Here is an 18,512-nt window from a genome sequence, read left to right as displayed (position 1 = left end):
TGGTCAGGCCCCTTGGGGAAGAGAGTGTCAGCTTCCTAGGAATCCTCTCACCTCCGACCTGAGCCGGCAGTCCCCTCCTGTGCATTTACCCAAACACCCACAAAATGGCTTTATTCACAACAACCCCAAACCGAAACAACCAGACCGCCTTCCTCGGAGAAGGGCTAATGTTGCGGTGTCCACTCCACGGGTGGGTGTGGAGGGGCAGGGCCGCCTCCAGAGCTCGAGTGGTGTCCAAGGGAGCTGGAGCTGGCCCTGCCACACCCGTGCCCTTTTAGGCCACACACGTGTCCTTAACTGGGATTTTTGCAGGAAAGTGCCTGGAGTTGCCATCAAAACCTAATTGGGGGAAGCAGACATGGCTTAGCTGATTGAGCGTCCATCTACCATATGGAGGGGCCAGGGTTTGGTACCCAGGGTACCCATGTGGTGAGCCGGCCCATGTGCAGAGCTGCCACACACAAGGAGTGCTGTGCCACGCAGGGGGTGTCCCCACATGGGGGTGCCCCACACGCAAGGAGTGTGCCCCACAAGGAGAGCTGCTCCGTGTGAAAAAAGCACAGCCCGCCCAGGACTGGTGCCGCACACACGGAGAGCTGACGCAGCAAGATGACACAACAAAAAAGACGCAGTTTCCCGGTGCCACCCAGGGTGCAAGTGGACACAGAACACGCAGTGAGTTGACACACAGCAGATAATGGGGAGTGGGGGGGGGGGTGGAAGGGAAAAGAAAGAAATAAAATAAATCTAAAACAAAAATAAAACCTAATTGGAATCTAGCTGTATTAGTCAGCCAAAGGAATGCTGATGCAAAATACCAGAAGTTGGTTGGTTTTTATAAAGAGTATTTATTTGGGGTAGGAGTTTACAGATACCAGGCCATAAAGCATAAGTTACTTCCCTCACCAAAGTCTATTTGGAGCAAGATGGCTGCCAACGTCTGCAGGGTTCAGGCTTCCTGGGTTCCTCCCTTCCAGGGTCTTGCTTCTTCCTGGGCTCAGGGTTCCTCTCTTCCTGGGGCTGGCTTCTCTTTCCTCTGTGTGCTTACTTCCCAGGCCTCCAGATTAAGGTTTCACTATCAAACTCCAACATCAAAAACCATCGCATGAAAAGCTCCACCTCTGTCCTTTGCCATGCCTTTTATCTGTGAGTCCCACCCACCAAGGGGCGGGGACTCAATGCCGTAATGACGTGGCCCAATCAATTCCCTAATCATAATTTAATCACGCCCAGGTACAGACCAGATCACAGACATAATCCAATATCTATTTTTGGAATTCGTAAGCATATTAAATTGCTACACTAACGAAACGTAAAGTATGAGTGTCTTTTGGCCCTGCAATTCCAGTTGTAGAATTTTACAAGTATATTGACAACTGTACAAGGATGCTCGTTCCTGCCTTGCTTGAAAATAGAGAAAATCCGCACGTGACTTTAATGGAAGTCAGGGGAACCCAGCTGGGCGTTGCACGGACACCCCCACGCTGCAGCGTCTTTAGAACCCAGCGGGGAGCGAGTCTGCCTGTGTCCCGGGGTGCAGAGCCAGCAGGCCCCCAGCTGCCAGCAAGCGACTGCTCCTGCTCCGGATTCTCTTCTTTTTCATTAAAAACAAAAGGACGTGTCATCTTTATCGCTTTTGAATTAAAGTTAGAAAATATACTTGAGTAATTTAAAAGTTAAAAACTGGTGAAGCACTTTAAACCGCATCTGATTTTAGGAGTGAGTTTTATAGCTGAATAATACACATATCCCTCATTGGATTTCATTCTGAACAAATGAGAAATTCAGAGATAAATCTTACAAAAAAAAAACCTCTTTTTTAAAGAAAATACCAAGAAAACCCTTATATTAAATGTTCGAGATATAGGATTTCCTTATGTATGTTGGATATTAGGCTCTTATCCGATACATGGTTACCAAATATTTTCTCCCATTGGGTAGGCTGTCTTTTCACTTTCTTGATAAACACCTTTGAGGTGCAAAAGGCTTTAATTTTGAGGAGGTCCCATTTATCTGTCTTCTCTTTCGCTGCGTGTGCGTTGGGTGTGAAGTTCATGAAGCCGTTTCCTATCACAAGGTCCTGTGGGTGCTTCCCTGCGTTGCCCTCCAGGGTCTTTATGGGCTTGGCCCTTATATTTAGGTCTTTGATCCATCTTGAATTGATTTTTGTATAAGGTGTGAAATGGTAATCCTTTCTCATTTTTTGCGTATGGATATCCAGTTGGGTTTGGGGGCCTTGTCGAGTATCAGATGATTGTATATGCGAGGACCTCTATCAGAACTCTCAATTCAGTTCCATTGGTCAGCGTGTCTATCCTTGTGCCAATACCAGGCCGTTTTAACCACTATAGCTTTGTAGTATGTTTTAAAGCCAGGTAGTGTAGTACCTCCAATTTCATTTTTCTTTTTCAACATGTCTATCCAGGGCCTCTTTCCCCTCCAAATAAATTTCATAGTTTTTCCAGTTCATTAAAAAATGCTGTGTTGATTTTTGTTGAGATTGCATTAAATCTGTAGGTCAGGGAAGCGGATTTGGCTCAACTGATAGAGCGTCCGCCAACCGCAGGGAGGTTCAAACCCACGGCCTCCTGACCCGTGTGGAGCTGGCCCACGTGCAGTGCTGACGTGAGCAAGGAGTGCCCTGCCACACAGGGGTGTCCCCTGCGTAGGGGAGCCCCACGCAAAAGGAGTGTGCCCTGCTCAATAAAAGTGCACCCTGCCCAGGAGTGGCGCTGCACACACAAAGCTGACGCAGCAAGATGATGCAACAAAAAGAGACACAGATTCCCGGTGCCACTGAAAGAATGTGAGCGAACACAGAAGAACACACAGTGAATGGACACCGAGAGCAGACGGGGGGGGGAGGAGGGAGGGGAGAGAAATAAAAAATAAATCTTAAAAAAAAATCTGTAGATGCAGTTTGGATAGGATAGAAATCTTGATGATATTTAGTCTACCTATCCATGAATAGGAAATATTCTTCCACTCATTTAAGTCTTCTTTAATTTCCTTTAACAGTGTTGTATAGTTTTCTGTGTATACGACTTTTACATCTTTAGTTAAATTTATTCTTAGGTACTTGATTTTTTTTATTTACTGTTGCAAATGGTATTTATTTCTTGATTTCCTCCTCAGCTTGCTCATTATTGGTGTACAGAAATGCTACTGATTTTTGCACATTGATCTTATAACCTGCGACTTCGTTGTAGATTTCTCCGGGCTTTCTATGTATAGGATCGTGTCGTCTGCAAGCAGTGAAATTTTGACTTCTTCCTTTCCCATTCGAACGCCTTTCCTGTCTGGTTCCTGCCTCGTGCTGGAGCGAGTACTTCCAGCGCAGCGCTAGGTGGGAGGGGTGCTGGCGGGCAGCCTTGCTTGTTCCTGATCTTAGAGGGAAAGCTTTTAGGATTTCACCATTGTCAATGATGTCAGCTGTGGGTTTGTCATTTATACCCTTTACCAGTTGAGAAAGTTTCCTTCTCTTCCTATCTTTTGCAGTGTTTTTATCAAATCAACAAACTGGGTCTGAAAATGAGTGTCCCTAAGCCCTGCCACGGCCTCTGGGGCAGGAGATGCGCCTTCCCGGGCCTTGGACGCAGGGCCGGGTCGCTGTGTCCCCATTAACGGCCTTCGGCTTGTCCTGGGAGCGCCAGGCGTGAAACGTGAGGAGGTGCAGTCATGTTTTTTTATTTTTTAGGAGGTGCCAGAGATTGAACCTGGGACCTTGTCGGTGGAAGGCAGGTGCTCAACACCGAGGTTGCCTGCTCCCCTGTGTAGTTCTGCGTTAAGCTAAGGCGGCCGTCCAGACGTCCCCTGCGCCTGGGAGGGAGGCAAGAGCCGCAGGGGCGGCTCCTGCGTGCAGCTGACCGGCGGAGCCTCCTCTGAGCTGGAGCTGGGGTCTCCCAAAGCCTGCCTTGGAAAATACGCGCCGTGTAAAGCGCAGGCAGCAGGAGAGCCCCCCAGAGCCCCCGCCCGCGGCCCCTGCTGAGCTCGACCCGGCCGAGCTTGCCCTCCTGCGCTGGCTCTGGCTTGAGCTGGGCCCCGCGATGCGAGGGCCGATGTGTGCAAGCAGGCAGGACCCCGCCTTCAGGAGGCCCAGGCGGGGGCACAGCCCGCGCAGGGCAGCACCCCACCTCCCACGCGGCCAGCTGGGCCAGCGCCAGCACAGCACCTGCTCGCCCGGGCCCCCACCGCCACGGAGACCGCCTGGATGATCCCCACGCGCTGCGTCTTCAGGTGGCGTTCGCAATTAGGGGCGAGGGGTGCTCGAGGAAACAGGCCACCAGGATGCATGCTCTAAGCCACACAGAAAGAAAGTCCACAGTAAATATCAAAGCTATAAAAATCTACGTGGCCTTGGACCCAGTGAGTACACGCCTGGGAAGGTAGCTAATAGAAATGATAAAAAGCAGCTTTAAAACGCTTTATTCAGTTTAAGCCCATTTCATGTTCAAAGTGATGGGGAGCTACAGTCGTGGAAGACACTGCTTCATGCAGAAAGTGGAGCCTGCCTCCAACCGGGGAGTAACAAAAAGGCAAATGCTGAAACGGGCACTTGTGCGAAGAGTCAAGTGGCAGGCAAGCAAGGAGGGAGGCTGAAGCAGAGCCCGGTCCCGGGTGAGACGCGGGGACGGCAGTGCTCACGAAACCTTCCGTCGCCACACAGAAGCCTAAACCCACTAGGCGCTAATGCCCGTTCCCCCTGCCTCCCACCCCGCTAACCTGTATTCTAATTCTGTGTCTAGGAGCTTGCATGCTCTCTAACATCGTAGCTGTGGTTACTACGGGGCTTACATTTAACATCATGAATTGGTAGCACTCTGCTTTGATACCAGCTTACCTCGACGTGGACACACGCAAGTCCCCATACCCTCGGTCGCCCCTTTTATGTAGTTCTTGTCAACAATTACATGTTTATACATTATGAGTCCAAAGCCACTGACCTATCATTACATTTTATGCGTACGTCTTTTAGAGCCTGTAGAAAGTAAAAACGAGTTGCAAAACAAAAGTAGAACAGTGCTGGCGCTTATTGTTACTCCCACCAGAAATCTTCATTTCTCTGTTTGGTTTCAGTCTATTGCCTGGTGTACTTTCCTTCCACAGCAGCAGCCTCCTTAGATCTCCTGTGGGACCTGTCTGGTGGTGACAAAATCCTGTTTTTGTTTATCTAGGAATGTCTAGCTTCCCCTCATTTCTGAAAGAATCTGGAAGTTGCAGAAAAAATAGCCCACAGCCCTCAATTTGGAACGATCCCACAAAAGGGCCTGATGGAACTATGTTCCAGTGACAGAACTTCACTTAATCCCAGTAAGTGTGTGTGTGGTGTAGGATCACTTCGTTACGCAATTTTTTTCCTTCTCTATTTAGTTACGCAATTTAAAAATGCACCTGAGATACACTTGTGCTTGCCTCCACGTGTTTCAGAATCATCAATCACGCCAAAATCCAGACATGACCAGAAGGAAGTAAACTACTAGAAAGAAAAAGAAAAGAGAAAACTGAAAAAGTCTGGTAGGAGTTTCACAACATGTGTAAAAAAGTATCGTGCCACAGAAGCGGGTTTCGCTCGGTGGTTGAGCTCCTGCTTCGCATATACAAGGTCCCAGGTTCAATTCCTGGTACCTCCTAAAAAAAAAAAAAAGGATTATATCACAAGAGAAGCTAAAGCACTCATGACCAAAGTCATGGGCATGGAGATAAAGAAAAGAATCCTGCCAGCTAAGAGCACGTGGGTACAGCAGGCGCGCGGGAGGGCGGCGGAGCAGGGGCTCCGGGTCTCAGTCCTCCATCAGAACAACCGTGGACAGGCAGGCACCGTCTGAAGCGACTATTTTGAACCTCCAGAGGCCAGCAGATCCCGGAGCAGCATGCAGGGACGCGTGGAAGAGGCTGGTCAATTACGGGCAAGTCCACTAAACTGCCCTCTCCACGCAGTGGCTACGGCCCATCCCCCACGCTCGTGACAGGCCCCTGGGGACCCCTGGCTGGCTCGCCGGTGCCGGAAAGGGACGTAGCCAAGAACAGGCTTTCGAGCAGCACCTTCAGGCGCTGGGGCCCGACTCGGCAGCCACGGCTCCAGCCCACCCGGACACGACGGCGGTGGAGGCCACCCAGGGGCCTGCGCCTCCACAGGGCTGAAAGCGCAGTAGGTGACGGGCCGCGAACGCTGGTCAGGCACGGCCGCTCAGCTTCGGGGCCTCTGGAGGAGGCCTTGGCCCCGGACGGCCCCCCAGGTGGAGCCCGCCTGCACCCCATCGGGGCCTGGCCCTGTCTCACCGGGGACCCTGCTCTGGGACAGTCCTCTCCGGGCTGGTTCCCCCACCCTGAATTTGCCTCCAGGTGAAAGCAGCCTGAGACACGACAGGAGCGAGGAGCCTGCGAGGTGGGCCGTGGGGGGCAAAGGGAGAGGAGGCCTCTCTCCTGGGAGACAGGGACAACCAAACCCGACAAGAGGGCAAGCCGAGGCGACTACAAGAACAAGCCCGGTCAGGTCAGCCCCCAGGGACAGGCAGGGCCCCCACGCCGCTTTCCCTCGGGCCAACCTTCCCACAGAGGGACTGAAGCTCCACAAAACGTGCTAGCACCACTGGTTACCAAACCAAGAAGCAGACATCTTGGCAAGTGAGTCCCCGAGTTAGCACTTTAAAATATTAAAATGTACAGTGTGTATCAACAGAGCACAAGACAAACGAAGATACAGGAAATGATGGCCCAGCCCAAGGAAGAGGAGAAAACCCCAGAAAACTCTAATGAAGAAGACAAGAATGTGGACATATCAAACAAAGCCTTTTAAAAAACTGGTTTAAAAAATTTTTTTTTAATGATCTTAAAAAGTACTCAAGGAGGTGAAGGAAAATGCAGAGAAAAAAGTAAAGGATATCAGGAAAACAATAAATGAGAAAAATGAGAATCTTAGGAAAGAGACAGAAATTTTTAAAAGGAACCAAACAGAATTACTGGAGTTGAAGACCGCAATAACTGAGATGACAGACTGCCCCGTGGGTTTCAAGAACAGATCAGAGCCGGCAGAAGAAAGAATCATGAACTCGAAGACAAGACACTTGAAGTGAGTCAGGCTGAAGAGCAGAAGGAAAAATAATGATTAAAATAGCCTGATACACCAGTCAGACACCATAAAGCATACCAATATACACATTACGGCAGTCCCAGAAGAAGAAAAAGAGAAAAAGTGGCAGAATGAATATTCAAAGAAATAATGACAGAGAACTTACCAAAGTTAGCAAAAGATGTATATATGTACAGCCAAGAAGCCTAGAGAACACTAAAGAGAATAAACATGAAGAAAATTGTACCACGTTATACATAGTGATTACACTGTGGAACGCAGAGGACAAGGAGGGAGTTCAAAAAGCTGCAAGAGGGAAACGGACTTTGGCCCAGTGGTTAGGGCGTCCATCTACCATATGGGAGGTCCGCGGTTCAAACCCCGGGCCTCCTTGACCCGTGTGGAGCTGGCCATGCACAGTGCTGATGCGCGCAAGGAGTGCCGTGCCACGCAAGGGTGTCCCCCCGCGTGGGGGAGCCCCACGCGCAAGGAGTGCGCCCGTGAGGAAAGCCGCCCAGCGCGAAAAGAAAGAGCAGCCTGCCCAGGAATGGCACCGCCCACACTTCCCGTGCCGCTGACAACAGAAGCGGACAAGGAAACAAGATGCAGCAAATAGACACAGAAAACAGACAACCAGGGGAGGGGGGGAATTAAATAAATAAATAAATCTTTAAAAAAAAAAAAAAGCTGCAAGAGAAAAAGCAACGTGTTATCTACAAGGGAGTCTTAACTAGATTGAGTGCTGATTTCTCATCAGAAACCGTGGAGGCTAGACGGTCATGGGTGGAAATACTTAAAGTGCTGAAAGAAAACAGCTGACAACCAAGAACTTTAACTCCAGCAAAACCGTCTTTCGGAAATGAGTGAGATGCGTCAGTGCTAAGGGTGTACTGTGTTACTATTAGGGGGGTATGGGGAAAATATGCAGGATGGACGCTCTGGACCACGGTTAGTGGCAACAGTCTGATGGTATCATCTCATAATCTGTAACAAATGCTCCACAATGGTATAGTGTGTTGGTGAAGGGGTGTCGTAGGGGAATTGCACACATGTGTGTGATTGTTTTGTAAGTTCACAACTTCTGTAATAAAGATTTATTTTAAAAAATAAATGAATAATTTTAAAGCTTAAAAAAAGAGAAGACATTTCCAGATAAACAAAAACTGAGGGAGTCCGTTACCACTGGCCATGCCCTGCAGGAGCTTCCTCAGCCTGAAAGGAACAAGCACTGGACAGTGGCTCAAAGGGCACCAAGAAGTGAAAGCCTGAGTGAAGGTAATCATTGCTTAGTTACAGAGCCGGATTATTGCAGGGTATTGTTTGGTATGTAACTCTACTTCTTACTTACTAGAGGTGCTAAAACACAAATGTATAAAGAATAATGATAAGTGTATGGTTTTGTACATAAAATTAGACAGATATAAGTTGTAATGAGCAAAAAAAGGTGGGGGTACAGAAGAGTATAAGAAAAGTATATGTGTATGGTGTTGAAATCAAGTTGGCATCAGACTAAATATGATTGTTATATATTTAGGTGTTAAATTTTAACTCCATGGTAACCAAAGAAAGTATATGAAAAATATATTCAGATAGAAGTCACTCAATATGGTACAACACAAAAAATAAAATAAATGAAAAAGAAGGCACTAGTGGAGGAATTGAGGGACAAAAGATATAATACTTACAAAGGTTAAATAACAAAATGACAGAATAAAGTCGTGCATTATCACCAATTAAACTCTCCAGTCAAAAAAGAAGAGATTGGCAGAATGGATAAAAAAATTATGGCCTGACCATATGTTGCCTGCAAGAGACTCACCTTAAATTCAAAGATACAAGTAGTTTGAAACTGAAAGGTTGAAAAAAAATAATGCAAAGTAAGTAGTAATCAAAAGAGGGCTGGGGTAGCTATACTAATCTCAGATAAAATGAACTTTAATTTAGCAATTATGATGGACGAAGAGGTCATTAATACTGATAAAGGAGTATCACAAGAAGATAAAACAATTGTAAATATATATGCACCTAACAACAGAGCCCCAAAAATGTATGAAGCAAATACTGACAGATTTGAAGGGAGAAATTTATAATTCCACACTAATGGTAGGAGACTTTAATACGCCACTTTCAATAATGGATAGAACATCTAGTCAGAAGATCAGTAAGGAAATACAAGACTTGAACAATACTCTAAACCAGCTAGACCTAACAGACACACATAACACACTTCGCCCAACAACAGCAGAATGCACGTTCTTCTTGGGTGCACATGGATCATTCTCCAGGAGAGACCACAGCTGAGGTCACAAAAACAAGTCTCAACAAATTAAAAATATTGAAATAATACAATGTATCTTCTGCAACCAAAGGAACGAAGCTAGAAATCAGTAACAGAAGAAGAAATGTAAAATTCACAAATATGTGGAAATTAAACAGCATACTCTTAAAAAAACAAGGGGTTAAAGAACTCACAAGAGAAATCAGGAAATGTCTTGAGGCAAATGAAAATGAAAATACAACGTACCAAAACTTAGCTGCAAAGGCAGTGCTCAGAGGCAAATTTAAAGCTCTAAATGCTTTCATTAAAAAAGAAGAAAGACTTCAAATCAGAGATCAATCTCAAAACTGGAAGAACTAGATAAAGGAGTAAACTAAACCCAAAGCAAGCAAAAGGAAGGAATTAACAAAGATTAGAGCAGAGATAAATGAAATAGGAAACAAAAACAATAGATATAATCAACAAAAACAAAAGTTGGTTCTTTGAGATCAATGAAACTGACAAACCTTTAGCTAGACTGATGAAGAAAAAAAGAGAGGACATAGTAAGGAAAACCAGATGTGAAGACTACATTACTACTGACCCTGCTGAAATAAGACTGCGGGGAAGCGGCTGTGGCTCAATCACTTGGGCTCGCGTCTACCATATGGGAGGTCCTGGGTTCGTGTCCTGGGGCCTCCTTGTGAAGGCAGGCTCTCCCGCATGCACAGAGAGCTGACTCAGCAGTGATGCAAGAGAAAAGGGAGACAAGTGAAAAAAAGCAACAACACAGAAGAGTGCGCAGTGAATGGACACAGAGCAGACAACAAGCAAGCTGCGAGGGGCGGGTGAAATAAATAAAAATAAATACAGACACACAGAAGAACGCACAGCAAATGGACACAGAGAACAAACAGCAAGCAAGTCACAAGAGGAAGGGAATAAAAAGAAAAGACTGCAAGGCTTCTCCCACGGGAGCCCACACGCCACTGCTGCTGCTGCCCCCCGTGTCTCCAGTGACCCCGAGAAGTGCCAGCGCACTTAGCGGGTGCCTAACACCCACACTATGAGCAGCACAGAACAGCCGTTGCCGTCACTGCCCTTCAGGGAGTGGGCCAAGCCATGTCACGCGGCGTTGCGGGCAGCAGGCACAGACCTCCCCAGGAGGGCAGGAGCGCTCCCCGAGGACGAGGTGCAGCGGGTGATCGCCCCGGTGCAGAACCCGCGCCAGGACAGGACCCAGCTGGTTCTCGACCAGAGAGAAGGTTGTCAAGGATGGAAGGGCCAGCCAGGTCCCGGCCTCCCACTGGAAAACAAGCTCCATGAGGATGAAGAACAACTGAAGAAGACTCGGGGCCACCAAGGGCGACGCCACTCCGGGGCCTTTGTGTCTGGGACCAGCACTCCAAGGGCACTGACCACCACTGTCGCACCAGGGGTGCGTCCAAAAGAGATAAGTCTATAGGGCTTGTCTGTTAATACAGTTACACACAGAAAGGCGAATAAGAGATACTAGGAACTACTGCATGCCAATGAACTACTGCATGCCAATAAATTAGACAACGTAGAGGAAATGGACAAATTCTGAGAAACACACAAACTACCTACACTGACTCAAGAAGAAATAAAGGATCCTGTAGCAGTTTGATATAGTTACGAATTCCAAAAATAAATATTGGATTATGTTTCTAATCTGGTCTGTACCTGGTCCTGATTGAGTTATGATTAGGGCTTTAACTGGGCCACGTCATTAGGGCGTTGAGTTCCCGCCCCTTGGTGGGTGGAGATACACAGATAAAAGGCAAGGGACAGAGTTGAGGGTTTTTTGATGTTGGAGTCTTGATGTTGGAGTTCGATGCTGAAGTCTTAAGCTGGAGTCCTGGAGAAAGAGACAGCCGTTCACCTGATAGTCTACAGCTGACCTTGTGGAGAAAACAGAGGAGCTGAGCCCAGAGGAACCCAGGAAGCCTGAGCCCTCGCAGACGTCAGCAGCCATCTTGCTCCAACACGTGGAAATAGACTTTGGTGAGGGAAGTAACTTAAGCTTTATGGCCTGGTATCTATAAGCTCCTACTCCCAAAAAATACCCTTTATGAAAACCAACCAATTTCTGGTATTTTGCATCAGCACCCCTTTAGCTGACTAATACAGATCCCAAAAACCAATTACTAGTAAAGAGATTGAATCAGTAATAAAAAAACCTCCCAACAAAGAAAAACCCAAGACCAGATGGCGTCAAACAGGAATTTAGCAAATATCCCAAGAAGACTTAACTCCAATTCTGATCAAACTCTCCCAGAAAATTGAAGGTGAGGGAACACTCCCTAAATCATTCTATGATGCCAACATCACCTTCATACCAAAGCCAGATAAAGATACCACAAGAAAAGAAAATTACAAACCAATATCTCTTATGAATAAAGAACCAAAAATCCTCAACAAAATACTAGCAAACTGAATCCAACAGCATAACTAAAAGAATTATACACCTTGATCAAGCTGGATTTATCCTAGGTATGCAAGGGTAGTTCAATCTAAGAAAATCAATAAATGTAGTACACCACATTAACAGAATGAAGGAAAAAAAAAACCCAAAAACACATGATCATTTCACTTAATGTAGAAAATGCGTTTGACAAAATCCAGCACCCCTTCTTGATAAAAACACCTAGAACCCTAGGAAACTTCCTCAACATGATAAAGGGCGTATATGAAGAGTCCACAGCTAACATCCTACCTAACGGTGAAAGATGAAAGCGTTTCCTCTAAGCTCAAGAACAGCACAAGGATGCCCACTGTCACCACTACTATTCAAGATCATGCTGGAAGTTCCTGCCAGAGCAATTAGGTGAGAAAAATAAATAAAAGACATCCAAATTGGAAAGCAAGAAGTAAAACTTATCCTATTAGCAGACGATGTGATCCTGTATATAGAAAATCTTGAGAAATCCAAATAAAGCTCCTAAAGCTAATAAATGAATTCGGCAAAGTGGTGAGGTACAAGACCAACACCTCAACATCGGTAGCGTTTCTATACTCAAGCAATGAACAATCAGAAGAAAAAACCAAGAGAAAAATTCCATTTACAATAGCAAGTAAATAATACCTAGGAATAAATCTAACCAATAATGTTGGACTTGTATACCCCAAAAAAACTGCAAAACCTTGCTAAAAGAAATCATATAAGACCTCAGTAAATAGAAGGACATTTTGAGTTCATGGATCGGAAGACTAAATATCATTAAGATGTCAATCCTACCCAATGCAATTTATAGAATCAATAAATGCAATCCTAATAAAATTTCCAACACCGTCCTTGCAGAAATGGAAAAAGCAATCATCAATGTATATGGAAGGGGAAGTAGATGTGGCTCAACTGATAAAGCATTCATCAACATATGGAGGGTTCGGGGTTCGATCCCCAGGACCTCCTGGTGACCCGTGTGGAGCTGGCCCACGCACAGTGCTGCCGCGCATGAGGAGTGCCGTGCCACGCAGGAGTGCCCCCATATAGGGGCGCCCCACATGCAAGGAGTGCACCCCATAAGGAGAGCCGCCCTGCTTGAAAAAAGCACAGCCCGCCCAGGAGTGCCGCCATACACACATGGAGAGCTGATGCAGCAAGATGACGGGAAAAAAAAGACATAGTTTCCCAGTGCCGCTGGATAATGCAAGCGGAGGCAGAAGAACACACAGCGAACAGACACAGACAGATAACGGGGGAGGGGAGAGAAATAAATAAAACAAACCTTAAAAAAAAATTTATGTGGAAGGTTAAGGGCCCCCAAATAGCCAAAACCATCATGAAAAAGAAGAAAAAATTAGAGGACTCTCATTTCCTGACCTTAAAACGTATTACAAAGCCATCGTAATCAAAACAGCATGGTGGGGAGGGTGTGTAGCTCAGTGGTTGAGTACCTGCTTTGCACGTCCCAGGTCCCAGTTCAATCCCTGGTACCTCGTAAAACCACCACAACAACAAAACAGCGTGGTGCTTACGCAAGGACAGACATATAAACCAATGGAACAGAACAGAGAGCAGAGAAATCAACCCTGTTTTAAATGACAGGGACAGTGCTGTGGACAAAGAAGATGCAGCAAATGGACACAGAACAGACAACCGTGGTGGGGGGAGGGGAGAGAAATAAATAAATAAATCTTAAAAAAAAAAAAAAAGAAAACTCCTAGAGTCAGAATCTTGAACACAGGTTAGCAGGGGATGGGGTCAGGGTAGGCAATGGGAAGTCAAGGTTTAAAAGGTACAGGCTCCTGTTTGGAGCAGGAGAAATGTTTCAGTGGTGCACGGTGGTGATGGCAGCAAACAGTGTAATTATAATTAATAGCACTGAAATATATATATATATATACACCTGAATGTGGTGAGAAGGGACATTAGGTTTTTTTTTTATTTATTTCTCTTCCTTCCCCGCCTCCCCACCTCACCCCAGTTGTCTGTTCTCTGTGTCTATTTGCTGCGTGTTCTCCTTTGTCTGCTTCTGTTGTTGTCAGCAGCACAGGAATCTGTGTTTCTTTTTGTTGCGTCATCTTGTTGTGTCAGCTCTCCGTTTGGGCAGCACCATTCTTGGGCAGGCTGCGCTTTCTTCGCACTGGGCAGCTCTCCTTACGGGTGCACTCCTTGTGCGTGGGGCTCCCCTGCACAGGGATACCCCCTGCGTGGCACGGCACCCCTTGTACACATCAGCACTGCGCATGGGCCAGCTCCACACGGGTCAAGGAGGCCCGGGGTTTGAACCGCGGACCTCCCATGTGGTAGACGACGCCCTAACCACTGGGCCAAGTCCAATTCCCATGTTAGGTTTTATAAATGGTAACAGAATAAAAAAAATTTTAAATCCACGGAACTGCCATACGCAAAGAGTAAACTCTAAGTTGAGCCATGGACTATGGTTAATAGTACAATTATCAACACATGCCTCCTTCAGTTGTAACAAACATGCACAGCAATTCAAGGGGTGAGCAACAGGGTGTGTGTGGGAATCCTGCGCTTTATGCATGACTGTTCTGGAAACCCACAACTTCTCTAATAAAGGGGAAAAAACGAAAATATGGATAATGAAAATGGCAACAAATAAATGAATATTATGAGAATCAGGACACTTCAACACAGGAAGCAAAAAAGCAGAAGGAAGTGCAGAAGGAAGATGGAGATAACGAAAGGAAAACCACACGTGTCTGGCCAGCAGATCACGCCCAGGGCAGGCACAGGCCACGGCCGCACTCCCGGGCTTGTTGGCATCTGTCTGTCCATGTGCCATCATGGCCACCTGTGATGAGCAGCAATTTCACGCAACACTGTTCAAGGACGATTAGGTTTTCAAAATTGTGATCCCAATATTTGCAGAAAATCCAGCAAAACTACAGTGGACAGCAGAGATGCTTCTTGAAAGAAAGGTTTGGAAGATTTTTTGTTTAGCGGTGAAACTGCTCTGTGATCTTGGTTAGTCTAGCACAAAACACTAGACACTGCTCATAAACAGTTTCCAACAAGGCAGAACACTTACGTGAGACAGATCTACACATCAGTGGCCATCTTGAGAGCCCTCCAAAGTCGTGATGCGGCCACAGGGCCAGGGGCCCAGGGCTTGCTGCGCCTGCACACGAATCGCGGACCCGCGCAGCAGGTGCCTCTGCTGGAGGAAGAGCCGCGAGCAGGACGGGCGCGCTCCACGGACACAGCTTCATTTCTTCCTGAGTTGGCGTGAAATACTGAGATGGACAATGGTGAGGCCATCCCGAAGCCACAGCCTAAGGTCGTTCCTTGCACCCGGAAACCTGGAATCTCTGTTGAGAGAAACTCAACAGAGGTTTTGCCAAATCCGAGAGCCACCCACAGTTGTGCGTGGTATCACCGATAAGAATGTCGAGGTGACAGAATCTTCTTAAAATTACCAATAACACAGAGGCCTTTCAACCCTGCCAAAGGGAACACCGAATTGTCTTTCTAGACTCCCTATACAAAATGATATTGCTAAATCAGTGCCCAATGAAGAGGCAACCAAATTCTGCAGCCAAAAATGTAGGAAAAATATACTGGAAGTGTGTTGGGCAGTGAATGAATGAAAGTTGTATTAATTGTATGAGGTTGTGGGATTCGTCAGCTTTTACAGCTTGCAGTTTGCTGTGACTTCTTTTCTTATTCTATTTTTTTTCCTTTTTTTGTCTTTATTTTTTTAATATTACATTAAAAAAATATGAGGTCCCTATATACCCCCCACCCACCTCACCCCACTCCTCCCCCCATAGCAACATTCTCCTCCATCATCATGAGACATTCACTGCATTTGGTGAGTACATCTCTGAGCACCGCTGCACCTCATGGTCAATGGTCCACATTATAGCCCACACTCTCCCACGTTCCACCCAGTGGGCCATGGGAGGACATATAATGTCCAGTAACTGTCCCTGCAGCATCACCCAGGACAACTCCAGGTCCCGAAAATGCCTCCACGTCTCATCTCTTCCTCCCATTCCCCACACCCAGTAGCCACCATGGCCACTTTCTCCACACCAATGCCACATTTTCTTCGATTACTAATCATTACAGTTCATGAATAGAATATCAGTAAGTCCACTCTAATCCATATTCTATTCCTCCATCCTGTGGACCTTGGAATGGTTGTGTCCACTCCACATCTATGTCAAGAGGGAGCTTAGATTCTACATGGATACTGGATGCAGTTCTCCTGCTTTCAGTTGTAGGCACTCCTGGCTCCCTGGTGTGGTGGTTGACCTTCTTCAACTCCATGTTAGCTGAGTGGGGTAAGTCCAATAAACCAGAATGTAGGAGCTGAAGTCTTGAGGCTCAGGGCCTGGCTATCATATGGTCAGTCCAGAGATTCAGGTCCCCTGGGTATACATTAAACCCCAGCACCAACTACAATTCTGGTAAAGTAACAGGAAAGGCTTGTGAAAAAAGATCACATCTGAGTCCAGCTCCATCACACAGAAACACCAACTCCAAAGTGGGGCCAACTGACATGGCACTGAACTCCATCTGCCATGACCATAGAACCTGTGGGTCTCTGTAGTCCTCAGCAGAACCAGTACCTGGGGTTGTATCTACTTTATCTGTCTCTGGGACTCTACTGAAGTGTGTCTTTTCTTATTCTAAGCAGCATTCCCCTTCAGGCCTCCTTCTGTATTATTTTTCTTAGGGAGAGTGCTCCACACCGTACAGCTGTAGACCCCACCCAGGCTGCAACCCCAGGGGCCCGGGTCCCCCTGCCTGGGTATGCGGCAGGACAGCGAGGCTGGCCCTGGAGGCACCCAGTGGCCCTGTGCGTGGACGGGGTGGTGGGGGGAGGGCTAGGAGGGGAGTGCCCCTTACCTGCAGGTGGGGCCCCTTGCTCGAGGAACCGTGGGGCCGAGGGGCCCGGGAGGGGCAGGTGGGCGGTTGTTGGCAGTCTGGTGGTCACGGGGCACGTTTCATGGAGCAGGTGAGGCCTGCGTCATGGGTGCCCCGAGTGCCACGCGGGCTGCGCCATCTTGAAATCCCCAGTGCCCTCAAGGCAGGGGTGCCTGATGTTCCTTTGGCAGTGGCCCCCAAGTTATGTTCCTGGTCCTGGGAGCTGGGCAGAGAGAGTCCTGGGGTTGTGTGTGTTCTGGAGTCTGGGGCACATTCCAGGAGGAGAGCAGGTAGCAGCCGGGGCCCCCCAAAGCCTGCCCGTGGCCGGCCTGGCGGTGGGAAGGGGGTGAGTGGGCGACTGGTAAACCACAGAGCTTCCTCAGACCCCGGAAGTGTCTGGCATTCCCCCAGCACCCCGAAAGCCAGGAGGGCAGTACCACAGGGTTCCACTGCATTCTGGAAGGGAAGGAAGGTAGCAGGGGTGGACAGGGCGTGTATTTCTTTACATTAGCAATGAACAATTGTAAATAGGAATGTTAAAAAATGTATCACTTAAAATAGCATCAAAATCCCCAAAATATTAGTGATAAATCTAACAAATTATGTGTATGCTGAAAACTATAAAACATTGAGAAAAATCAAAGGACACATAAATAAATGGAGAGACATACTGTTTTCATAGATTCAAGGCAATCCCAATCAAAATATGAGGATTGTTTTTTTCTTTCTTAGAAATCAACAAGCTGATTCTACAATTTATATGGATTAACAAAATAAAATAGCTAAGACAATGATTGAAAGGAAGGACAAAGTTGGAAAACTACCTGTAGCAGTTTGATATGGTTATGAATTCCAAAAACAGATATGTGATTGTGTTTGTATCTGGTCTGTACCTGGGCCTGATTGAGTTATGATTAGGGCTTTAATTGGGCCACATAATTAGGGCATTGAGTCCCCGCCCCTTGGTGGGTGGGGCAGGGACTCACAGATAAAAGGCATGGCAAAGGACAGAGCTGAGGGTTCTTAATGCTGGAGTTTTGATGTTGGAGTTTGATGCTGAAGACTTAGGCTGGAGCCCCGGAGAAAGAGACAGAGCCGTTCGCCTGATAGTCTCCAGCTGACCTTGTGGAGGAAACAGAGGAGCTGAGCCCAGAGGAGCCAGGAAGCCTGAGCCCTACAGACGTCAGCTGCCATCTTGCTCCAACATGTGAAAATAGACTTTGGTGAGGGAAGTAACCTATGCTTTATGGCCTGGTGTCTGTAAGCTCCCACCCCAAACAAATACCCTTTATAACACCCAGCAGATTTCTGGTGTTTTGCATTAGCACCCTTGTGGCTGACTAATACACTAACTGATTTCGAAACTTACTCTAAAGCCAAAGAAATCCAGCCAGTGTGGTGATGGGAATATGATAGGCACATGATCCAGTACAGAAATGAGGACCCAGAATAGGTCCACACACATATTTCTGGCCAAGGGGCATATTCAGTCGAGGAGGAATCCCCTTAGTTAATGGTAACAAATGTCAGGGTATCCTTGTGCAGTGACTCTTGACCCTGCCCTCACACCATATATAAAAATTAACTAAAAATGTAATATAGAGCTAAACGTAAAATCATATACATAAAACTTCCAAAAGAAAACATTGGAGAAAATTCTGTGTGACCTTAATGATTACGTAGGACCTCAGGAAGTAGAAACTGTAAAAGAAACAATTGACAAATTCATCTTGATCAAAATTTCTTCAAAGGGCACTAGGGTAAAATATTTGATAAAAGACTTGTAATCAGACTATGTAAAGAATTCTCAAAATCCCAAA

The 18,512-nt window shown here is 46.8% G+C and overlaps 1 long non-coding RNA gene across 1 annotated transcript in view; it reads left to right on the top strand.

Moving 5' to 3' along the window:
- LOC139437190 (uncharacterized) overlaps window positions 1-18,512 on the top strand; it is a 31,669-nt gene extending 13,157 nt beyond the window's left edge. Inside the window, exon 2 of the long non-coding RNA XR_011646982.1 lies at window positions 1-18,512. This exon is cut by the window's left edge and continues 10,665 nt beyond it. This is a non-coding gene — a long non-coding RNA (uncharacterized lncRNA).

This window comes from Dasypus novemcinctus, chromosome 21 (assembly GCF_030445035.2).
Source record: "Dasypus novemcinctus isolate mDasNov1 chromosome 21, mDasNov1.1.hap2, whole genome shotgun sequence".
Taxonomy (NCBI): Eukaryota; Metazoa; Chordata; class Mammalia; order Cingulata; family Dasypodidae; genus Dasypus; species Dasypus novemcinctus.
This window is presented reverse-complemented; position numbering and strand designations above follow the sequence as displayed.